Raw genomic sequence first — 17,265 nt, forward strand, 5'->3', positions numbered from 1 at the left:
TATGGGCTTATAATCCTGTAACCCATTCATTATTTTTTTTCCCATTCCCTTATACTGTGTACTTCCTTTCTCGTCTTCATACTTTCTATACCTCATTTGGCCCGGCCATCCTTGTACATAGAGTTTTCCTTCATCGTGGCGTGGGCGCCACGCTAGCCTGACCGAGCATTGTAAACATGTAAATATTACTCCTAAATATCTATCCGTTTCCACTTCTTCTCCCTCTATCTGTATAAATCCTCTTAGACTAGACAACTTCATGAACGAACGATGACGCACATAGCTTGTGCGGCTGCCGAGGGCCAGTCATCATTTCGTCTCGATAGAGTTCGCATCACACGCTCCGTGTAAACCACAAAACCAGTAAAAGGACAATTTAAGCAAAGACTTTAACTCCAAACCTGCTAAACTTATACCCGGGTGGTGCTCTAAGTACTCCCGCCCAAAAGGCACAGTCCCGGGCGTCCCCACACGAGATCATGATGCTGGCTTCATCCAACTCGTCCAGACTGAGGACACCTGGAAGCACACAAGACCACTCAACCTTTCTGATCAGAGTGGGGTCTAAGGCTCTTCGTCTCATCAGCTCCCCTCCTCTTACTGACAAGTCTTCTACCTCTAAATTCCAGCACATTGTTGCATCCTTTTCTATCTTCTATCGATATTTTCATCCTGACTGCTCTTCTGAACTTGCTCACAATATGCCTTTCCCCCTCCCGCAGCCCCAATGAACTCGACTTTTCACTCATGCTCATCCCGAAACTGTCGAAATCCAGCATTTTCATTGTTTCATCTCTTACACTGGTAAACTCTGAAACAGCCTACCTTTGTCTGTATTTCCTTTTGCCTATGACTTGACCTCTTTCAAGAGGAGAGTATCAGGACACCTCTCCACCCGAAATTGACCTCTCTTTTGGCCACTCTTCTGTACTTGCGTGCGGTGTGATTAAGGGACTAATATGACAGAGATGACCACTGTGGCCATGCGCAGCTATAGTGTATGCCCCACTTTACCTTGCTATCCATCAAGTTTTGTTCAGCCTGCACAAAACTGATTCATCCTACGACAAGCCGTCCACTCATGTTTGATAAATAATAGCACTGCTGCCACTGCAACACCACCCATCGCTGCTGAAATACACAGCGACTGTGTGACGCGCACTGCCACTCCTAGCACTCTTAAACTAACAGAGCCCCCCCTGGTAGTTATCTATTTTAACACCCATTGCACTCTTAAACTAACAGAGTCCCCCTGGTAGTTATCTATTTTAACACCCATTGCACTCTTAAACTAACAGTCCCCCTGGTAGTTATCTATTTTAACACCCATTGCACACTTTTCTCTGATGGAGCTCGGCACACCATTCATCTGTCTCTATCAACTGTGCCTATGGGAATGGAAGTCTCAGAGGCTTAAGTTAGGTTTCATTTAGTCAAATATAAGAGGGGGGCTTGCTCGGAGGGACTGTTGGGGGTGGGTGAGTGGAGCAACGCACCCCCAAATGTATGCATGTTCCCCGTTAATAGTTAGGGGGCTTAAGGGCGGGGTACAGTACGATACACTAGGGTACAGTTGTTTAGGTCTTGACAAATGCTTGTGATTTTGCTGCTACACTTTGGACTAGTTTACACAGCGGTGGTGAGCCAGTCTTAAGCTACTCTGAAGAGGCAGTGTTTCAGAACCAGAGCTCTCCTGCATTATCACTGCGAGCAGAATCCCTTCAGAGTCACGGCAATCAAACACTTACTTCTGGGGTGTTTTATTCTTACGGGGCTGGTTGGGGCCACTGCCTCCTGAGCCCTGTCTCACAGATACTCACAGATGGTGTTCTGGAAGAGGCCTAGGCCTGTGGCTCCAGTTCAAAGGCCTGGTTGTTCTCAACGTGTCACTGGGAAATGTTAGCTGACGTTGTTGTTATTCTGTCGCTGCGTCACCAGGGGAGGGGTTAGATCCTGCTGAGTTGCTGGGACTTCTGCAGGAAGGTACACTTGGCAGGCAGTGTTGGGCTGAGGGCGTCGCTGCCCAGCAGGTCCTCTAGTGTTGGCCTGTGAATGGTGAGTCTGGTTAAGGATGCCTTGAGGCTGGTGCGTGGAGTCTTGGGCAGTGGAGCAGGGAGTGTTCTGGTGTGTGTGGGGCGCCATGTGGGTCCTGGACAGTCTGTGGCGTGTGTGGCCAACCCTCAGGCGGGTGACGGCTGTGTCGGCCAGGACAGCTTGGAGGGACGCTACTCTGTGGAAGGCGGTAACTGTCTTGTCTGGCGAGGGAAGGCCCCGCCAGTACTCTGTGGAAGGTGGTAACTGTCTTGTCTGGCGAGGGAAGGCCCCGCCAGTACTCTGTGGAAGGCGGTAACTGTCTTGTCTGGCGAGGGAAGGCCCCGCCAGTACTCTGTGGAAGGTGGTAACTGTCTTGTCTGGCGAGGGAAGGCCCCGCCAGTACTCTGTGGAAGGCGGTAACTGTCTTGTCTGGCGAGGGAAGGCCCCGCCAGTACTCTGTGGAAGGCGGTAACTGTCTTGTCTGGCGAGGAAGGCCCGCCAGTACTCTGTGGAAGGCGGTAACTGTCTTGTCTGGCGAGGGAAGGCCCCGCCAGTACTCTGTGGAAGGTGGTAACTGTCTTGTCTGGCGAGGGAAGGCCCCGCCAGTACTCTGTGGAAGGTGGTAACTGTCTTATCTGGCGAGGGAAGGCCCCGCCAGTACTCTGTGGAAGGCAGTAACTGTCTTGTCTGGCGAGGAAGGCCCCGCCAGTACTCTGTGGAAGGTGGTAACTGTCTTGTCTGGCGAGGGAAGGCCCCGCCAGTACTCTGTGGAAGGCGGTAACTGTCTTGTCTGGCGAGGGAAGGCCCCGCCAGTACTCTGTGGAAGGTGGTAACTGTCTTGTCTGGCGAGGGAAGGCCCCGCCAGTAGACAAAAACGCTCCTTCTTGAGCCGGAAGCCGCGTCCTCCCTGGCTGCTGCTGCTGGTAATGTTTATGTTTTTTCAACGGGACGCTAATCTGTCACACCTTATATTTTTTCCTCTCTTTTCTGAGTAGTGGGAGGATGAAACTGTTTTGCTCCTATTATTTATTTCTTATTAATATGTGTCGTCACTTTTTGTGGGTGATGGACTCTCAGCAACCACTTGCTCAGGGAGGTGATCGACCACCTGAACACCTCAACTACATCCCTCTTATTAAAGGCAGTAATGTCTGCATTATACACCTGCTGGATTTTAATCTTTGTGTAGTGACAGTGTATCCTTCCTACACCCACACTGATAATAATGAACTTGCCCAATGTCTTCTCAACTTCCGTCCTTCCGAGGAAGCGCTGATACTCGGCGATTTTAACCTCCCTGCCTGCCATTGCCTGGCATCCTAGTGGCGCCATGACCATGAACTGTCCTCCCCTGACACACTCTTTATGGAGCGCCTCATCACTCTGGGTCTCCACCAGTGGGTAAAGAGCCCGACATTTGTGTCCTCCGGCAACACCAGCGAGAATGATAGGGTGGAAGCCTTGCCCCAGCTGTGGCCATTGTCCCTTAATTCTACAGTATTACTTTGAAAATAGTGTTGAGGTCAGTCTTGTCCATCATGTTAAGTACTCCTGGCATAGAGGTAAATACAACAAGATAAATGAGTCTCTACAAGATACTGATTGGGATTTTGAATTTTATGATATATCTGTAGATGATATGCTTTCAAGACTAAAGTTTATTCTTACAAACCTTATTGGTAAGTATGTTCCAGTCTCACAAGATCGCCCCCGCCAGTTCCGTCAACACCCTCCCAACTCCCTAAAGACTACCAGGAAAAATGCCTGCTTGGCTTATAAGCTTAATAGATCAACCTGTGGCAGACACTCCCATCAGGCTGTTCTTGCCCTGGAGCAATTTAATGGGAAAAAACAGAGCTTCCGTAATTATTATGTTGCCCAACAAAATTGCTTATGAGAGATTCCTCACTCACAAGACAAAGGAATCACCCAAACTATTACATAAGGAGCAAAAAGATTCGTGCACCATCATGGGTCCACTTAGCCAGACAATGGCGAATTGACTGTGGTGCAGTGGCTGAGATATTTGCCTCTAGTTTCACTATGCCACCCAGGATCCAAGTACTCCCTTTTTTAATGACGAGATTTTCTATTCTCTTTTTTCTATTACTCTCTCGGTCCCTCACGTCCTCTGCGTGTATCGAAACACACTAGAAATTAATTACAACAAGGAGAGGGTATTCCCCGGCTGCCTGGGATTGAACCCGCGACCAGCGTGACGGGAGAGCCACTCCTTACCGAGTCGGCCAAAGAGGTACCCCACTGGCTAAGTGGGTTATGGGAGGCTCGTTCATCAGGCCGTCGCCGCACTACACTTTCCCCATCAACGCCCACTTGCAACCGTTGATAATGTAACTATATCTCTAGAGGAAGTTAGGATGAGACTTGCTTCACTGGATGTCAATTCAAGCATGGGCCCTGATTGTCTACATCCTTGTCTCCTTAAGTTTTGTCCCAATCTGGCTACCCCTCTTGAAGTCCGTACTCCAGGGTAGGTTGCCTGTTGAGTGGAAGAAATCCAACATTGTGCCCATATTTAAGAAGGGATCCAGACATATTCCTCTCAATTATAGGCCAATTAGCCTTACTTCAGTATGTTGTAAGACTTTAGAAAGGATTATAGCCAAAGACCTGTATGAGTTCATAGAAGTTAACCAGATCTTGTCTGCTGACCAGTTTGTGTTCCGTCGCGGCAGAACTGTCGACGATCAGCTCCTACTGATATACCATGATGTAACCTCTTGGCTTGACCTGGGTGCTGTCGTTGATGTTGTCTTGTTTGACTTTAGCAAGGCCTTTGATGTTGTTTGTCACACCATTCTTATAGACAAACTAAGATATCTGGGTGTGGGTGGTCGGCTGCTTGACTGGATCTCTGACTTTCTGACGGGCAGAATCATGAAAGTGTCAATATCGGGTTCCTCTAGCTCATCTAGACTGATCTGTAGTGGAGTTCCACAAGGTTCTGTACTGGGCCCACTCCTGTTCCTTATATATGTCAACCACCTTCCTTCACATGTTAAATCTAAGTGTAAATTCTTTGCGGACGACTTCAAGCTGTGTATGAAGATACGGCACAATGCCACTTACCCTTTGGCTGAAGATCTCAGTTCTCTCCAAAGATATATTAATAGTGTCTCCAGGGTGGCTAGCTCGTAGGGGCTAAACCTTAACCCATCCAAGTGTGTAGTGCTACGATGCCAGCGTGGCTCTACTGACTGGACAGCTGTGGGCTCTCTTCAGCACTACCACCTAGATAACTCTGATCTGTCCTTGGCTGACATCCATAGAGACCTGGGAGTTCTAGTCGACAACACCCTCAAGTTTCATCCACATATAAGAACAACAGTTAATAAAGCTGCAGGATTAGCCGATAACATACTCATATCTACTCTCTGTCGCTCCAGTGACTTTATGTTTGCCATCCTCAAGTCACACATAAGACCTTTACTAGAGTTTGGGTCAACAGTTTGGGACACTGGATACCTGGGTGACCTGCGGCTGCTGGAGTCAGTGCAGCGCCGCTGGACATAGATGGCCTGGCTGAACTAAGTTATGCTGATCATCTCAAGGCTCTTAACCTATACTCTGTACAAGGCAGACTCTTGAGAGCAGACCTCATTAAATGTTGGAAGACCTTCCATGATCAGTGTGCCATTTCTCCGTCTGATCTATTTACTATCTCCCCAGTCACTTCTACCAGAGGCCACAGAGTATTTTAGTAAATGGTAGCAGCTACTTACATAGTATTTGCTTATGAAAGCAACTAGTTCCTATCAGCGCTAGCTCATAGGTTCAATGACTGGAAATATTTATCTACTCCACGTGTGCAATACACTTTATACTTCAGAAACCAACTTGGGCCCGGATTCCTCAATCTTACCAGCCACGCCTCCGGTATCTCTCGCATTTACCGGAGCGCTGCCAGAGCTGCGGCATCTTTCAAACACGGCATTCATCACCGGCATGGCAACGCTCCGGTAACTCGCACCCTAGCAACGATTGGTTGGGCTGGACAGCCAATCACGTGCGACCTTTGATGCTGTATTTCACGTGTCGTTTGTTACTAAAACACAGACTTCAAAATCAAGACCTGTGTATTGTACAGGCGTAAATACTGCCTTAAAACAAATAGTTAGCGTGGTGATCCCTCAATTAGATGCGTTTTTTTACGAATGAATGCACGTTACTTGTATATTTATTCTTGAAATAAAAATATACTTGCTTATGTAGCCTATTCTGAACATTTTTGTGTTACCTTCATAGTTTTCCGTCGCCAACACCTGCTGCGTGCCTCGCTATCACAAGACTGGGTATTACTCTAGTGTTTGCCCATACTCACCCCTCGCAACCAAAAATGGCTAGGGGGCCATTGTCATCACGCCTCACTGGTGCAGCCAAGCAATGGGCGTGGGCGTGGGAAGGTGTGACTGCTGAGGTGAATGGCGTGATGAGTGGCTTCGTGAGTAGTGTGGAGGAGGTCAGAGCAAAATTTTACGACATTAAACTCCACAGCAAGAATATTGGAGACTTGAGACGGGAGGTGACTGTCACAGACAGAACACTATTCCCTCTGCAGTGTTTTAACAAGTAGGGAAAAGTCATGTGGTGGACAGTTCCATGAGACGGGAGGTGACTGTCACAGACAGAACACTATTCCCTCTGCAGTGTTTTAACAAGTAGGGAAAAGTCATGTGGTGGACAGTTCCATGAGACGGGAGGTGACTGTCACAGACAGAACACTATTCCCTCTGCAGTGTTTTAACAAGTAGGGAAAAGTCATGTGGTGGACAGTTCCATGAGACGGGAGGTGACTGTCACACACAGAACACTATTCCCTCTGCAGTGTTTTAACAAGCAGGGAAAAGTCATGTGGTGGACAGTTCCATGAGACGGGAGGTGACTGTCAAAGACAGAACACTATTCCCTCTGCAGTGTTTTAACAAGCAGGGAAAAGTCATGTGGTGGACAGTTCCACAGACTTACATACTATAGAGTGCGGCCTGCAAGTGAAGCCGCCTGAGGCCGTGCACGGGTCTGCCCAGTACATCCCAAACCGACGACTTCACACACCTCACTCCCACCCCGTTTCCTGACCCCAACATTCATTTTTGAGAAAAATGGAGACTACCATCATCTTCTTGAGAAAATTCTGCATCACACTTACATAAAATTGTAACAATAATGTGTAAATACACATACGAAAATCAAAGTTAAATGAATAGGGAGTACACATTTTCTTGCATTTATTTATCATCAACTCCTTCGTACTCAGCTGTTTTTCGTCACATCGCTTCTATAAGCCCAGATCCTAAATCTGCATGCTTTTCTGCTTCTGATGGTGTAGGGCACGTCACGAGGTAAAAAATACATAGGCTCAAAATCGCCTCCGAACATGAGCCGCGGCAGTATCTAAGCACTTACCACGCCTGCGGGAACTCAGTCACGGGTGCTCCCAGCCGCGGTAACTTTTGGCCTTACCACAGCTCCGGTAAGTGGTTGATGTACCAGAGCTCCGGTAAGTGGTTGATGAATGCCGATTTACCGGGTGGGCGGAGATACCGCGAGACTTACCAGACAGAGGTCCGGTAAATGGTTTGATGAGTCCCGCCCCTGGCAGGGTAATACTGGAAACCCTGAACCTGTTGTGTTATTTGGCGTCCCCGCCGTCTAAACACTGGTCTCTCGTGAACCGTTCAGACCAGCAGACCTGTACACTCTCACAAAGCTTTTTAGCCGTATCTCTCTCTCTCTCTCTCTCTCTCTCTCTCTCTCTCTCTCTCTCTCTCTCTCTCTCTCTCTCTCTCTCTCTCTCTCTTTATTTAAACATGTTCAGTACATTAGTACATGGCAGTATTATTTTTCTGTGCTAAAGTTCCCCCGACCGTTGGGGAGCTATTTAAAAGCTTCTGCCGATTATATTATACAATTATATACATGTTTACGGTCTCTCTCTCTCTCTCTCTCTCTCTCTCTCTCTCTCTCTCTCTCTCTCTCTCTCTCTCTCTCTCTCTCTCTCTCTTTTTATTTAAGCATGTTCAGTACATTAGTAAATGGCAGTATTATTTTTCTGTGCTAAAGTTCCCCGACTTTTTCTCTTCTTTCTCCTCGTGTTATCCGCTTCTCTCTATCTCCTCTCGTTCTCTCTCTATCTCCATTTTTATTATAACTTTTCTCATCTTTTCTCCTACAAAATACCCCAATCCATCCACTTTTCTCTTTATTTCTCCTCTTTCCTCTTGTTTATCCTCTTTTCTCTTACCATTCTCTTATAGAACGTTTTCTCTTGTTTCTCCTCGTGTTATCCGCTTCTCTCTATCTCCTCTCGTTCTCTCTCTATCTCCATTTTTATTATAACTTTTCACATCTATTCTACAAAATACCTCAATCCATCCTCTTTTCCTCTTTATTTCTCCTCTTTCCTTTTGTTTCTCCTCTTCCTCCTCTTCCCGTCAACTTATAGAACAATCATTCTTCTTTCTCCTCGTGTTATCCGGCTCTCTTTATCTCCTCTCGTTCTCTCTCTATCTCCATTTTTATTAAACTTTTCTCATATTTCCTCCTACAAAACACCTAAGTCCTTCCTCTCATCCTCTTTATTTCTCCTCTTTCCTCTTGTTTCTCCTCTTTTCTCTTTCCGTTCTCTTATAGAACAATCTCTCTTCTTTCTCCTCGTGTTATCCGGTTCTCTCTATCTCCTCTCGTTCTCTCTCTATCACCATTTTTATTAAACTTTTCTCATCTTTCCTCCTACAAAACACCTAAGTCCTTCCTCTCATCCTCTTTATTTCTCCTCTTTCCTCTTGTTTCTCCTCTTTTCTCTTACCGTTCTCTTATAGAACTTCTTTCTCTTCTTTCTCCTCGTGTTATCTGTTTCTCTCTATCTCCTCTCGTTCTCTCTCTATCTCCATTTTTATTACAACTTTTCTCATCTATTCTTCTACAAAATACCTCAATCCATCCACTTTTCCTCCTTATTTCTCCTCTTTTCTCTTGTTTCTCCTCTTCCTCTTACAGTCCTCTTATACAACTTTTTCTCTTCTTTCTCCTCCTGTTATCCGCTTCTCTCTATCTCCTCTCGTTCTTTCTCTCTTTCCATTTTTATTATAGCTTTTCTCATCTTTTCTGCTACAAAACACCTCACGCCATCATAGTTTCCTCTTTCTTTCTCCTCTTTGCTCTTGTTTCTTCTCTTTTTTTTTACCGTCCTCTTATAGAACTTTTTCTCTTCTTTCTCCTCATGTTATCTGTTTCTCTCTATCTCTTCTCGTTCTCTCTTTATCTCCATTTTTATTATAACTTTTCTCATCTTTCCACCTACAAAACACCTAAGTCCTTCCTCTTATCCTCTATAGTTCTCCTCTTTCCTCTTGTTTCTCCTCTTTTCTCTTTTCGTTCTCTTATAGAACAGTCTATCCTGTTACTCCTCGTGTTATCTGACTCTCTCTATCTCCTCTTGTTCTCTCTCTATCTCCATTTTTATTACAACTTTTCTCATCTTTTCTCCTACAAAATACCTCAATCCATCCATTTTTCCTCTTTATTTCTCCTCTTTCATCTTGTTTCTACTTTTTTCTCTTCCCGTTCTCTTATAGAACTTTTTCTCTTCTTTTTCCTCCTGTTAACCGCTTTTCTCTATCTTCTCTCGTTCTCTCTCTATCTCCATTTTTATTAAAACTTTTCTCATCTTTTCTCCTACAAAATACCTCACGCCATCATAGTTTCCTCTTTATTTCTCCTCTTTCCTCTTGTTTCTCCTCTTTTCTCTTACCATTCTCTTATAGAACTTTATCTCGTCTTTCTCCTCGCGTTATCCGCTTCTCTCTATCTCCTCTCGTTCTCTCTCTATCTCCATTTTTATTATAACTTTTCTCATCTTTTCTCCTACAAAATACCTAAGTTTTTCCTATTATCCTCTTTATTTCTCCTCTGTCATCTTGTTTCTCCTCTTTTCTCTTTCCATTCTCTTATAGAACAATCTCTCTTGTTTCTCCTCGTGTTATCCGCTTCTCTCTATCTCCTCTCGTTCTCTCTCTATCTCCATTTTTATTAAAACTTTTCTCATCTTTTCTCCTACAAAATACCTCACGCCATCATAGTTTCCTCTTTCTTTCTCCTCTTTCCTCTTGTTTCTACTCTTTTCTTTTACCGTCGTCTTATAGAAATGTTTCTTTTCTTTCTCCTCGTGTTATCCGCTTCTCTCTATCTCCTCTCGTTCTCTCTCTATCTCCATTTTTATTATAACTTTTCTCATAATTTCTCCTACAAAACACTTAAGTCTATCCCCTTTTCCTCTTTATTTCTCATATTTCTTCCTTCTCCTCTTCCTTCTCTTTCCGTTAACTTATAGAACATTCTTTCTTCTTTCTCCTCCTGTTATCCGGTTCTCTCTATCTCCTCTCGTTCTCTCTCTATCTCCATTTTTATTATAACTTTTCTCATCTTTCCTCCTACAAAACACCTAAGTACTTCCTCTTATCCTCTTTATTTCTGCTCTTTCCTCTTGTTTCTCCTCTTTTCTTTTCCCGTTCTCCTATAGAACGGTCTCTCCTCTTTCTCCTCGTGTTATCCGCTTCTCTCTATCTTCTCCCGTTCTCTCTCTATCTCCATTTTTATTACAACTTTTCTCATCTTTTCTCCTACAAAATACCTCAATCCTTCCTCTTTTCCTCTTTATTTCTCCTCTTTCCTCTTGTTTTTCCACTTTTCTTTTACTGTGCTCTTATAGAAAAATTTCTCGTCTTTCTCTTCGTGTTATCCGCTTCTCTCTATCTCCTCTCGTTCTCTCTATATCTCCAGCTGTATTATAACGTTTCTCATCTTTCCTCCTACAAAACACCTAAGTCCATCCATATTTCCTCTTTATTTCTCATCTTTCCACTTGTTTCTCCTCTTCCTTTTACCGTCCTCTTATATAAATTTTTCTCTTCTTTCTCCTCGTGTTATCCGCTTCTCTTTATCTTCTTATGTTCTCTCTCTATCTTCATTTTTATTACAACTTTTCTCATCTTTTCTCCTACAAAATACCTCAATCCATCCAATTTTCCTCTTTATTTCTCCTCTTTCATCTTTTTTCTACTCTTTCCTTTTACTGTCCTCATATAGAACTTTTTCTCTTCTTTCTCCTCGTGTTATTTTCTTCTCTCTATCTCCTCTCGTTCTCTCTCTATCTTCATTTTTATTACAACTTTTCTCATCTTTTCTCCTACAAAATACCTCAATCATCATATTTTCCTCTTTATTTCTCCTCTTTCCCCTTGTTTCTCCTCTTTTCTCTTACCGTCTTCTTATAGAACTTTATCTCTTCTTTCTCCTCGTGTTATCCACTTCTCTCTATCTCCTCTCGTTCGCTCTCTATCTCCATTTTTAATTTAACTTTTCTCATTTTTCCACTACAAAATACCTCACGCCATCATAGTTTCCTCTTTCTTTCTCCTCTTTCCTCTTGTTTCTCCTCTTTTCTATTACCGTCGTCTTATATAACTTTTTCTCTTATTTCTCCTCTTGTTATTCGCTTCTCTCTATCTCTTCTCGTTCTCTCTCTATCTCCATTTTTATTATAACTTTTCTCATCTTTTCTCCTACGAAATACCTTACGCCATCATAGTTTCCTCTTTATTTCTCCTCTTTCTCTTGTTTCTACTCTTTTATTTTACCGTTTTCTTATAGAACTTTTTCTCGTCTTTCACCTCCTGTTATCCGCTTCTCTTTATCTGCTCTCGTTCTCTCTCTATCTCCATTTTTATTATAACTTTTCTCATCTTTCCTCCTACAAAATACCTCACGCCATCATAGTTTCCTCTTTATTTCTCCTCTTTCCTCTTGTTTCTACTCTTTTTTCTCTTCCCGTTCTCTTATAGAACTTTTTCTCTTCTTTCTCCTCGTGTTATCCGCTTCTCTCTATCTTCTCTCGTTCTCTCTCTATCTCTATTTTTATTACAACTTTTCTCATCTTTCCTCCTACAAAACACTTAAGTCTATCCTCTTTTCGTCTTTATTTTTCCTATTTCTTCCTTCTCCTCTTCCTTCTCTTTCCGTCAACTTATAGAACAATCTTTCTTCATTCTCCTCGTGTTATCCGGTTCTCTCTATCTCCTCTCGTTCTCTCTCTATCTCTATTTTTATTATAACTTTTCTCATCTTTCCTCCTACAAAATACCTCAATTCATCCACTTATCCTCTTTATTTCTCCTCTTTCCTGTTGTTTCTCCTCTTTTCTCTTTCCGTTCTCTTATAAAATAATCTCTCTTCTTTCTCCTCGGGTTATCCGCTTCTCTCTATCTCCTCTTGTTCTCTCTCTATTTCCATTTTTATTACAACTTTTCTCATCTGTTCTCCTACAAAATGCCTCAATCCATTCTCTTTTCCTCTTTATTTCTCCTCTTTCCTCTTGTTTCTCCTCTTCCTCTTTCCGTCTCCGTATATAATGTTTACTCGTCTTTCTCCTCGTGTTATGCGCTTCTCTCTATCTCCTCTCGTTCTCTCTCTATTTCCATTTTTATTACAACTTTTCTCATCTATTCTCCTACAAAATACCTCAATCCATCCAATTTTCCTCTTTATTTCTCCTCTTTTCTCTTGTTTCTTCTCTTATCTCTTACCGTCATATTATAGAACATTTCCTTGTCTTTCTTCTCGTGTTATCCGCTTCTCTCTATCTCCTCTCTTTCTCTCTCTATCTCTATTTTTATTACAACTTTTCTAATTTTTTCTCCGACAAAACACTTAAGTTTATCCTTTTTCCTCCTTATTTCTCCTCTTTCCTCTTGTTTCTCCTCTTTCTTTTACCGTCCTCTTATATAACTTTTTCTCTTCTTTCTCCTCGTGTTATCCGTTTCTCTCTATCTTCTCTCGTTCTCTCTCTATCTCTATTTTTATTACAACTTTTCTCATCTATTCTCCTACAAAATTCCTCAATCCATCCTCTTTTTCTCTTTATTTCTCCTCTTTCCTCTTGTTTCTACTCTTTTGTCTTACCGTCGTCTTATAGAACGTTTTCTCATCTTTCTCCTCGTGGTATCTACTTCTCTCTATCTTCTCTTGTTCTCTCTCTATCTCTATTTTTATTACAACTTTTCTCATTTTTTCTTCTACAAAATACCTCAAACTATCCAATTTTCCTCTTTATTTCTCCTCTTTCCTCTTGTTTCTCCTCTTTTCTCTTACCGTCCTCTTATAGAACTTTTTCTCTTCTTTCTCCTCGTGTTATCCGCTTCTCTCTATCTCCTCTCGTTCTCTCTCTATCTCCATTTTTATTATAACTTTTCTCATCTATTCTCCTACAAAATACCTCAATCCATCCTCTTTTCCTCTTTATTTCTCCTCTTTCCTCTTGTTTCTACTCTTTTGTCGTACCGTCTCCTTATAGAACTTTTTCTTGTCTTTCTTTTCGTGTTATCCGCTTCTCTCTATCTTCTCACGTTCTCTCTCTATCTCTATTTTTATTACAACTTTTCTCATCTATTCTCCTACAAAATACCTCAATCCATCCTCTTTTCCTTTTTATTTCTCCTTTTTCCTCTTGTTTCTCCTCTTTTTCTTACCGTCACCTTATAGAAGGTTTTCTTGTCTTTCTCTTCGTGGTATCCGCTTCTCTCTATCTCCTCTTGTGCTTTCTCTATCTCCATTTTTATTTCAACTTTTCTCATCTTTTCTCCTACAAAATACCTCAATCCATCCATATTTCCTGTTTATTTCTCCTCTTTCCTCTTGTTTCTACTCTTTTCTCTTACCGTCCTCTTATAGAACATTTTATCTTCTTTCTCTTCGTGTCATCCGCTTCTCGCTATCTCCTCTTGTTCTCTCTCTATCTCTATTTTTACTATAACTTTTCTCATATTTTCTCCTTCAAAATACCATAATCCATCCACTTTTCCCCTTTATTTCTCCTCTTTTCTCTTCTTTCTACTCTTTTCTCTTACCGTCTTCGTCTTCTTATAGAAAGTTTTCTCTTCTTTCTCCTCGTGTTATGCGCTTCTCTCTATCTCCTCTCGTTATCTCGCTATCTCCATTTTTATTACAACTTTTCTCATCTTTTCTCCTAAAAAATACCTTAGTCCATTCGCGTTTCCTCTTTATTTCTCCTCTTTCCTCTTGTTTCTACTATTTCCTCTTACCGTCCTCATATAGAACTTTTTCTCGTCTTTCTTCTCGTGTTATCTGCATTTCTTTATCTTCTGTAGTTCTTTCTCTATCTCTATTTTTATTACAACTTTTCTCATCTTTCCTCCTACAAAACACCTAAGTCCTTTCTCTTTTCCTCTCTATTTCACCTCTTTCCTCTTCTTTCTCCTCTTTTTCTTACCCTCTTCTAATATAAATTTCACTCTTCTTTCTCTTCGTGTTATCCGCTTTTCTCTATCTCCTCTCGTTTTCTCTCTATCTCCACTTTTACTACAACTTTTCTCATCTTTCCTCTTTATTTATTATCTTTCCTCCTGTTTCTCCTCTTTCTCTAACCATTCTCTTATATAACTTTTTCTCTTCTTTCTCCTCGTGTTATCCGTTTCTCTCTATCTTCTCTCGTTCTTTCTCTATCTGCATTTTTATTACAACTTTTCTCATCTTTTCTTCTAAAACACCTAAGCCCATTCTCGTTTCCTCTTTATTTCTCCTTTTTCCTCTTGTTGCTCTTCCTCTTCTTTCCGTCCACGTATAGAAATTTCTCTCTTCTTTCTTTTCGTGTTATCCGCTTCTCTCTATCTCCTCTCGTTCTCTCTTTATCTCCACTTTTATTACAACTTTTCTCATCCTTCCTCATGCAAAACACCTAAGTCCTTCCTATTTTTCTCTTTATTTATCCTCTTTTCTCTTGTTTCTACTCTTTTTTTTCTTACCGTCGTCTTATAGAACTTTCTCTTGCTTTCTTCTCGTGTTATCCGTTTCTCTCTATCTCCTCTCGTTCTCTCTCTATATTCATTTTTATTACAACTTTTCTCATCTTTTCTCCTACAAAACACTTAAGTCCATCCTCTTTTCCTCTTTTTTTCTCCTCTTTCCTCTTGTTTCTCTTCTTTTTTTTTCCGTCAACTTATAGAACTTTTTCTCATCTTTCTCCTCCTGTTATCCGCTTTTCTCTATCTCCTCTAGGTCTCTCTCTATCTCCACTTTTATAAATACTTTTCCCATCTTTCCTTCTACAAATTACCTAAGTCCTTCCTATTTTCCTCTCTATTTCTCCACTTTCCTCTTGTTCCTCTTTCTTCTCTTTCCGTCCTCTTATAGAAAAAATCTTTCTTCTTTCTCCTCGTGTTATCCGTTTCTCTTTATTTCCTTTCGTTCTCTCTTTATCTTCACTTTTATTACAACTTTTCTCATTTTTCCTCCTACAAAACACCTAAGTCCTTCCTCTTTTCCTCTTTATTTCTCCTCTTTCGTCTTGTTTGTCGTCTTCCTCTTCCCGTTTTCTTATATAACTTTTTCTCTTCTTTCTCCTCGTGCTATACGCTTCTCTCTATCTCCTCTTGTTCTCTCTCTATCTCTACTTTTATTACAATTTTTGTCATCCTTCCTCATACAAAACACCTAAGTCCTTCCTATTTTCCTCTTTATTTCTCCTCTTTCCTCTTGTTTGTTGTCTTCCTCTTACCGTCTTCTTATATAACTTTTTCTCTTCTTTCTCCTCGTGTTATCCGCTTTTCTCTATCTCCTCTCGTTCTCTCTCTATCTCCACTTTTAACAAGACTTTTCCTGTTCTGTACCTGTTATAACTTTCACAAGAGGCATTATAGAGAATTGTAACCCCTTCCAAGGTATTTACAAGCTATTCAAACCTACTATTCCTCACCCAAGAACCCCTATACTACTACTACTACTACTACTACTACTACTACTACTACTACTATTACTAACCTGTTATGGGGTCGGTCAGGCTTGAATAGGTCATGGTAGGAGTGGTCTTCTGGTCATTAGGGGGGGGGGAGGGGAGGTCTCTCATCTCCTCCTCCTCCTCCTCCTCCTCCTCCTCCTCCTCCTCCTCCTCCTCCTCCTCTTCCTCCCTTCCATCCTCCTCCTCCTCCTCCTCCTCCTCCTCCTCCTTCTCTTCGCTGCTTCCTGTAAGAGTGAAGATTATGGTTAGAACCATTTTTATATAGGCCTGTCTTTCAACCAATATTCCGGCAACCACAACCAACCTATCACAACCAAAATCGGTACCAGGATAGCCAAAGGGTGTGTCTACCAGCCCACCAAGGCCCATCCATCTACCATGCACGCCGGTTGAATGGTAGGGAAAAATGTTACAGCTGGTTGAATGAAAATGGGAGGATTGGAAAATTTTGATAGGCCTAACTTCGTACCACTATAACTGCTGCCACATTGGAGTTAGGAACACGAATCTTGGTAGGAATAAAGGTCAACTACCACACTAACTACCACGCAAGCTACATTCACCTACCACACATACAAGCTGAGTTATATACAAAAATGTTAAGTGTTATGACATTCAGAAAAATATAAACATAATTTTTCACTCCCCTAACTTTGACCTGCTATAATTCCTACCACACTCAAGTTAGGAACACGAATTTTGGTAAGAATAAAGGTCAACTACCACACTAACTACCACTCAAGTTACATTCACCTAACTTACATACAAGCTGGGTTATATACAAAAATGTTAAACAGTATGCCATTCAGAAAAATATATCCAGGATTTTTCACTCCCCTAACTTTGACTTGCTATGACTCCTACCACACTCAGGTTAGGAACACGAATTTTGGTAGGAAGGAAGGTCACCTACCACTCTAACTACCACGCAAGCTAGATTTACCTAACACACATACAAGCTGAGTTATAGTAGAAAACGTAAAGTGATATGACAACCTTAAGAATTAACTACCACCACCACCACAACTACTACTACTACTACTACTACTACTACTACTACTTACATTCTGAAGTAGACTAGCACTCCTATGAAGACTATCGCCAGGATGAGCCCGAAGAATAGTCCGATGTAGAGGCCGGTGTTGCTAGCGGTAGAAGTAGGAGTAGTACTCACACTACTACTACTACTACTACTACTATCGGAGCCTATGGTGTTGTAGGCATCCTCTGGACCTGGAATAGTACAAAATAGTTAATAGTAATAGTAGAATTCATGGTAGTAATCTGTCTCTCTCTCTTTTTCTGTCTCTTTCTCTACTACTACTACTACTACTACATCTGAGGGGGTTAGGAATAGTCTAGTTAGTCTTAGGATAGTCTTATTACTAGTATTCAACACCCAA

The 17,265-nt window shown here is 42.0% G+C and overlaps 1 long non-coding RNA gene across 1 annotated transcript; it reads left to right on the plus strand.

Moving 5' to 3' along the window:
- The first annotated feature begins 930 nt into the window (after window positions 1-930).
- LOC126989438 (uncharacterized) lies at window positions 931-2,942 on the plus strand. Its single transcript, XR_007743281.1, has 3 exons — window positions 931-2,395; window positions 2,550-2,653; window positions 2,757-2,942. It is a non-coding gene; the product is annotated as an uncharacterized LOC126989438 (long non-coding RNA).
- The last annotated feature ends 14,323 nt before the right edge of the window (window positions 2,943-17,265 follow it).

The sequence above is a fragment of the Eriocheir sinensis genome, unplaced genomic scaffold (genome assembly GCF_024679095.1).
Source record: "Eriocheir sinensis breed Jianghai 21 unplaced genomic scaffold, ASM2467909v1 Scaffold1170, whole genome shotgun sequence".
Taxonomy (NCBI): domain Eukaryota; kingdom Metazoa; phylum Arthropoda; class Malacostraca; order Decapoda; family Varunidae; genus Eriocheir; species Eriocheir sinensis.